The sequence below is a fragment of the Delphinapterus leucas genome, chromosome 9 (genome assembly GCF_059928025.1).
Source record: "Delphinapterus leucas isolate spDelLeu-1000000601 "Yukka" chromosome 9, BTC_Dleu_Yukka2, whole genome shotgun sequence".
In the NCBI taxonomy this organism is placed as follows: domain Eukaryota; kingdom Metazoa; phylum Chordata; class Mammalia; order Artiodactyla; family Monodontidae; genus Delphinapterus; species Delphinapterus leucas.
In genome coordinates this window covers 21,744,526-21,752,599 of record NC_143137.1, presented here as the reverse complement: position 1 = coordinate 21,752,599, position 8,074 = coordinate 21,744,526, and the positions used below count along the sequence as shown (strand labels likewise).

The 8,074-nt window shown below is 35.9% G+C and overlaps 1 pseudogene; it reads left to right on the top strand.

Moving 5' to 3' along the window:
• Positions 1 to 338: 338 nt before the first annotated feature.
• LOC111182756 (small ribosomal subunit protein uS12 pseudogene) lies at positions 339 to 1,140 on the top strand (annotated as a pseudogene).
• Positions 1,141 to 8,074: the final 6,934 nt, after the last annotated feature.

Genomic DNA, 8,074 nt, shown 5'->3' with positions numbered 1-8,074 from the left:
TAAAGATAAATATACAATCAGACCTAGAAACTAAATCTGTAATAGGATAGTTTGTTAACCACTTAATTTTAGTATAAAGGTGAAAGGAAAAGAGTATTAAAAGTAATAATAGCTACCATAATGTGTTAATGAATATGCAATATAAAAATGCAACATCGAAAATATAAAAACAGAGAAGTAAAAGGGTGAAACTTTCATAGATGACTGAAGTCAAGCTGCTATCAAATTAAAATGCACTGTGTTACCTCTGAGAAGTCTTTTGTAAGCCTCATGGTAACCACAAAGCAAAAACCTAGAGCAGAAACACATTAAAAGGGTTATACTCTTTCGTTCAGGCCCGTGGCACCGGCAGGATGGGCAAGTGTCGCGGTCTTCGTACTGCGAGGAAGCTCTGTAGCCACCAACGAGACCAGAAGTGGCATGATAAACAGTACAAGAAAGCCCATTTGGGCACAGTCCTGAAGGCCAACCCTTTTGGAGGCACTTCTAACGCCAAGGGAAGTGTGTTTTAAAAAGTAGTGTTGAAGCCAAACAGCCAAATTCTGCCATCAGGAAGGGTGTCAGGATTCAGCTCATCAAGAATGGCAAAAAAATCACAGCCTTTGTACCCTATGATGGTTGTTTGAATTTTACTGAGGAAAATGATGAAGTTCTGGTTGCTGGATTTGGTCACAAAGGTCATGCTGTTGGTGACATTCCTGGAGTCCGCTTTAAGGCTGTCAAAGTAGCCAATGTCTCTCTTTTGGCCTTATACAAAGGCAGGAAGGAAAGACCAAGATCATAAGTTTTGATGATGAAAACATGATAGTAATAAATTTCCATATGCCAAAAAAAAAAAAAAAAAAAAGCGTTATACATCATGACCAAGAGGGATTTATCTCCGGGATGCAAGGATGGTTCAACATATGCAAATGTGATATACAATATTAAAAGAATGAAAGATAAAAATCATATGATAATCTCAATAGATACAGAAAAGGCTTTTGACAAAATACATCTTTTCATCATTAGAACCCTCAACAAATTTGGTATAGAAAGACCATACCTCAGCCTCATAAAGGCAAATATGATCAACCCACAGCTTACACTATACTCATCACTGAAAAGTTGAAAGCTTTTCCTCTAAGATCAGGAATAAGACAAGGGGGCCCACTCTCGCCACTCTTATTCTAGATGGTACTGGAAGTCCTACTTAGGAGCAACTAGGCCAGACAAAGATATGAAAGTCATCCAAATCAGAAAGCAAAAAGCAAAACTGTCACTATCTGCAGATGGCATGATCCTATATATAGAAAACCCTAAAGACTCAACCAAAACACTGTTTGTTGGAACTAATCAACAAATTCAGTAAAGTTGCAGGATATAAAATCAGCATACAAAAATCAATTATTTCTATACACTAACAACAAAACATCTGAAAAAGAAGTAAACAATCATTTTGATTCAGTAGCATCAAAAACAATAAAATACTTGAAATAAATTAACCAAGGAGATGAAAGACCTATACAATGAAAACTATAAGACATTAATAAAAGAAACTGAAGAAGACACAAATGGAAAGATATCTCGTGTTCATGAATTGGAACAATTAATATTGTTAAAATGTTTATACTACCCAAAGCCATCTATAGATTCAATGCAATCCCTATCAAGATTCCAATGGCATTTTTCACAGAAATAGGAAAAAATCCTAAAGTTTGTATGGAACCACAGAAGACCCTGAATAGTCAAAGCAACCTTGAGAAAGAAGAACAAAGTCGGAGGTATCGCAATTCCTGAAACAGTATGGTACTGGCATAAAAATAAACACATAGACCAATGGAGCAGAATAGAGCCCAGAAGTAAACCTACGCATATATGGTCAATTAATTTACAACAAAGGAGCCAAGAATATACAATGGAGAAAGGACAGTCTCTTCAATAAACGGTGTTGGGAAAACTGGACAGCCACATGAAAAAATAAAATCGGACTATCTTACACTGGACACAAAAATTAACTCAAAATGAATTAAACACTTGAATGTAAGACCCGAAACCATAAAATTCCTAGGAGAAAACACAGGTGGTAACTCCTTGACATAGGTCATGGTGATAAATTTTTTAATCTGACACCAAATGTAAAAGCAAGAAATGAAAAAATAAACAAGTGGGACTAGATCAAACAAAAAAGCTGCACAGTAAAGGAAACCACCAACAAAATAAAAAGGCAACCTACCGAATGGGAGAAAATATTTGCAAATCATACATCTGATAATGGGTTCATATACAAAATATGTAAAGAACTCATACAACTCAATAGCAGAAATATAAACAATTCAATTAAAAACAGGCAGAAGATCTGAATAGACATTTTCCCAAAGAAGACATACAGATGGCTAAAAGACACATGAAAAGGTGCTCGACATCACTAATTATTAGAGAAATGCAAATCAAAACCACAGTGAGATATCACCTCACACCTGTTAGAATGGCTATCATCAAAAAGACTAGAAACAACAGCTGTTGGCGAGGATATGGAGAAAAGGGAACCCTTGTGCACCATTGGTGGGAACGTAAACTGGTGCGGCCACTATGAAAAACAGTATGGAGGTGCCTCAATAAACTAAGAATAGAACTACCATATGATCCAGCATTCCCACTTCTGGGATATATCTGAAGGAAATGAAAACATTAATTCAAAAAGATCATGTTCATTACAGCATTATTTACAATGGCCAAGATATGGAAACAATCTAAGTGTCCATCAGTGGATAAATGGATAAAGAAATTGTGAGATATATACATATTTTTGGGGGGGAGTTGGCCAAAATGTTCATTTGGGTTTCGAATGAACATTTTGGCCAACCCAATATATAAGATGTTATACACACACACACACACACACACACACACACACACACACACACACACACTGGAATATTACTCAGCTACGAAAAGAATGGAATCTTTCCATTTGCAACAACATGGATGGACCTCAAGGGCATTGTGCTAAGTGAAACAAGTCAGAGAAAGACAAATACTGTATGATCTCTCTTATATGTGGAATCTAAAGAAGACAAACTTGTAAAAAATGGAGTAGAGTGGTGTTTACCAGAGGTGGGGGGTGGAGAAGTGGGGATATGTTGTTCAAGGGTATAAACTGGGAACTAGTAGATAAATAAGCCCTGGAGAGCTAATGTACAGCATAATGATTATAGTCAACAATACTGTGTTATAAACTTCAAAGTTGTTAAAAGACTAGATATTAATTGTTCTCACCACAAAAAAGAAATGACAATTATGTAACATAACAGAGTGTTAGCTAATGCTGTGGTAGCACTCTTACTGCAATATATAAATGGATCAAATCAACATATTGTACACCTTAAACTTACATAACGTTATACGTCAGTTATATGTCAACAAAAAAGAATGAACGTTACATAATGTAAAGTGTGAGGGATAATAAATAAATCTCTGTGTATCTATCACCCAGGTTAAGAAATAAATAATTCCAAGACCTTAGACACCCCTCCTTAATGTGTTCTTCAAGGAGCCACCTTCCATCCTAACCTTTGGGTTAATAATATCCATGCTTTTATTTATAGTTTTACTATATAAGCGTGTATCCTTGTTTAGTTTTGGCTATTTGGGACTTATATAGATGGCCACATATAGTTGGAATTGTTTCTTTCAATAAATGTAACATTTGTAAAGTTAATCTATACTGATGAATGTAGTTATTATTTAAATGTATCCATTTTTAAAATTATTTATTTATTTATTTTTGGCTGTGTTGAGTCTTTGTTGCTGCGCACGGGCTATCTCTAGTTGAGGTGAGCGGGGGCTACTCTTCGTTGCCATGCGCAGGCTTCTCATTGCGGTGGCTTCTCTTGTTGCAGAGTATGGGCTCTAGGCGTGCAGCTTCAGTAGTTGTGGCACACGGGCTTAGTTGCTCCGCAGCATGTGGGATCTTCCCTGACCAGGGCTCGAACCCGTGTCCCCTGCACTGGCAGGCAGATTCTTAACCATTGTGCCACCAGGGAAGTCCAATGTATCCATTTTTATGTTTAGGCATATTTGTTTTTTCTACCTTTAGGCTTTTATAAACAATGTTTCTATGAATATTCTAGTACATATCTTTATTTTTTCCTGTTTTATTGAGATATAATTGACATACAGCACTGTATAAGCTTAAGGTAAACAGCATAATAATTTGACTTACATACATCATGAAATGACTACCATGATAAGTTTAGTGAACATCTGTCATCTCATATAGATACAAAAGTAAAGGGGAAAGTGGGGGGAGGGATAAATGAGGAGTTTGGGATTAGCAATACACACTACTATATATAAAATAGATAAACAAAAGGACTGACTGTGTAGCATAGGGAACTATATTCAATAACCTATAATGGAAAAGAATCTGAAAACATATATATATATAACTGAATCACTTAGCTGTACACCTGAAATTAACACAATGTTGTAAATCAACTACACTTCATAAAACAATTAAAGAAGTTGAAAAAAAATTTCCCTTGTGATGAGAACTCTTAGGATTTACTCTCTTAATAACTTTCATATACAACATACAGCAGTATTAATTATATATATATACACACACATATACATACATACACACATGTAATATATATATATATTATATAATGTTGTACATTACATCCCTAGCACTTATTTATCTTAAAACTGGAAGTTTGTACCTTTTGACTGCCTTTATTCAATATTCATCTCCTACCTCTGGTAACCACAAATCTGATCTCTTTTTCTGAGTTTGTTTACTTGGTTTTGAAGTATAATTGACCTATAACACTGTGTTAGTTCCAGGTACACAACATAGTGATTCGATATTTCTATACATTTTACAAAATTTAGCTTTAAAAAATTTTTTTATTTTTATTTATTTGTTTTGGCTGTACCATGTGGTATGCAAGATCTTGGTTCCCCGACCAGGGGATTGAACCCCTGCCCCCTGCAGTGGAAGCGTGGAGTCTTAACCACTGGATCACCAGGAAAGTCCCTGTATACATTTCAAAATGATCACCACAATAAGTCCAGTTACCATCTCTCACCACAGTAAGTCCAGTTACCATCTTGGTTCCCCAATCAGGGATTGAGCCTGTGCCCCCTGCAGTGGAAGCGTGCAGTCTTAACCACTGGATCACCAGGAAAGTCCCTCTCTACATTTCAAAATGATCACCACAATAAGTCCAGTTACCATCTGTCACCATACAAAGATATTACATAATTAGTAACTGTATTCCCCACACTGTACATTTCATACCCATAACTTATTTATCGTGTAACTGGAATTTTCTACCTCTTAATGCCCCTCACCTATTTCTCTCCTCCACCCAACCCCCTTTCCTCTGGCAACCACCTGTTTGTTCTCTGCATCTATGACTATGTTTGTTTTGTTATGTTTGTTCATTTGTTTTGTTTTTTAGATTCCCCATATAAGTGAAATAATGAAGTATTTGTTTTTCTCTGTCTGATTTATTTCACTTATCATAATATCCTCTAGGTCCATCCAAGTTGTCACAAATGACAAGGTTTCATTCTTTTTATGGCTGAGTAATATTCCATTGTGTGTGTGTGTACATATATCACATCTTCTTTATCCATTCACCTATTAATGGGAATTTAGGTTGCTTCCATATCTTGGCTATTTTAAATAACGCTGCAGTGAACATAGGGAGTGAATGTATCTTTTCAAATTAGTGTTTTCATTTTCTTCAGATAAATACCCAGGAGCAGGATTGCAGGATCACATGGTAGTTCTGTTTTTAGTTTTTTGAGGAACCTCCGTATTGTTTTTCATAGTGGTTGTATCAATTTACATTACCACTAACTGTGTACAAGGGGTCCCTTTCTTCCCATCCTATCCCGTATTTATTTGCAGACTTTCTGATGATAGCCATTCTGACAGGTGTGAGGTGATATCTTGTAGTTTTGACTCTGCCTATTTTTTTTAATCTATTTTTTTATGTTGAATTTCATTAGTTCTTTGTATATTTTGGATATAAACCCCTTATCAAATACATGGTTTGCAAATATCTTCTCCTAGTAGGAGGCCTTTTCATTGACAGTTTCCTTCACTGTCCAAAAGTTTTTTACTTTGATGTAGTCCCATTTGTTTATTTTTTATTTTGTTGCCCTTGCCTGAGGAGACATATACAAAATATTTCTAAGTCAGATGTCAAGAGCATACTGCCTGTTTTATAGAATTTTATGGTTTCAGCTCTTACATTTAAGTCTTTAATCCATATTAAGTTTATTTTTTATATGGTGTGAGAAAATAGTCCAGTTTTCCCACCTTCATTTATTGAAGAGGTTGTATTTCCCATTGTATATTCTTGCCTTCTCTGTCATAGATTAATCGACCATAAGTGCATGGGTTTATTTCTGGGCTCTCTATTCTGTTCCACTGATTTGTGTCTGTCTTTGTGCCATTACCATACTGTTTTGATTACTGTAGCTTTGTAGTATAGTGTGAAATCAGGACACATGACACCTCCAGATTTGTTCTTCTTTCTGAAGATTGTTTTGGCTATTTGTGGTCTTTTGCGTTTCCATACACATTTTAGAATTACTTATTCTAGTTGTGTGAAAAATGCCATTTTTTTTTTTTTTTTTTTGCGGTACGCAGGCCTCTCACTGTTGTGGCCTCTCCCGTTGCGGAGCGCAGGCTCCGGACGTGCAGGCTCAGTGGACATGGCTCACGGGCCCAGCTGCTCCACGGCATGTGGGATCTTCCCGGACCGGGGCACGAACCCGCATCCCCTGCATTGGCAGGCAGACTCTCAACCACTGCGCCACCAGGGTAGCCCGCCATTGGTATTTTTATATGCATTGTATTTATTCTGTAGATTACCTTGGGGAATATAGTCATTTTAACAATATTAATTCTTCCAGTCTACGAATATGGTATAACTTTCCAATTGTTTGTGTCATCTTCAGTTTCTTTTACCAGTGTCTTATAGTTTTCTGAGTATAGGTCTTTTACCTCCTTAGTTAGATTTATTCCTAGGTACTTCATTCTTTAGATGTGATTGTAAATGGGATTGTTTTCTTAATTTCTCTTCTAATAGTTCATTGTTAGTGTATAGCAATGTAACAGATTTCTATATATTAATTTTGTATCCTATAATTCTACTGAATTCATTGTGAATTCATTGATGAGTTCTAGTAATTTTTTGGTGGCATCTTTAGAATATTCTATGTATAGTATCATGTCATCTGTAAGTAGTGACAGTTTTACTTTCTTCCAATCTGGATTCCTTTTATTTCTTTTTCTTGTCTGAGTGCTGTGGTGAGGACTTCCAATACTATGCTGAAGAAAAGTGGTGAGAGTGACCATCCTTGTCTTGTTCCTGATCTTAAAGGAAATGCTTTCCATTTTTTACTGCTGAGTATGATGTTACCTGTGGGCTTGTCATATATGGCCTTTATCATGCTGAGGTATGTTCCCTCCATACCCCTTTGTTGAGAGTTTTTATCGTAGATGGATGTTTTGTCAAAAGCTTTTTCAGCGTCTGTTGAGATGATCATATGATTTTTATTCTTCAGTTTGTCAGTGTGGTGTATCACATTGATTGATTTGCAGATATTGAACCACCTTGCATTCCTGGGATACATCCCACTTGATCATGGTGTATGATCCTATTAATGTATTGTTGAATTTGGTTTGCTAATATTTTATTGAGGATTTTTGCATCTATGTTCATCAGTGATATTGGCTTGTAATTTTCTTTTTTGTGTGCTATCTTTGTCTGTTTTTGGTAACAGGGTGATGCTGGCCTTGTAGAATTAGTTTGGAAGCATTCTTTCCTCTTCAATTTTTGGAATAGTTTGAGAGGATAGATGTTAACTCTTCTCTAAATGTTTGGTAGAATTCACCTGTGAAGCCATCTAGTCCTGGACTTTTATTTGTTGGGAGGTTTTCTATTACTGATGCAATTTCATTACTGGTAACTGGTCTACTCATATTTTCTATTTCTTCCTGATTCAGTCTTGGGAGATTGTACATGTCTAAGAATTTGTTCATTTCTGCTAGGTTGTCAATTTTATT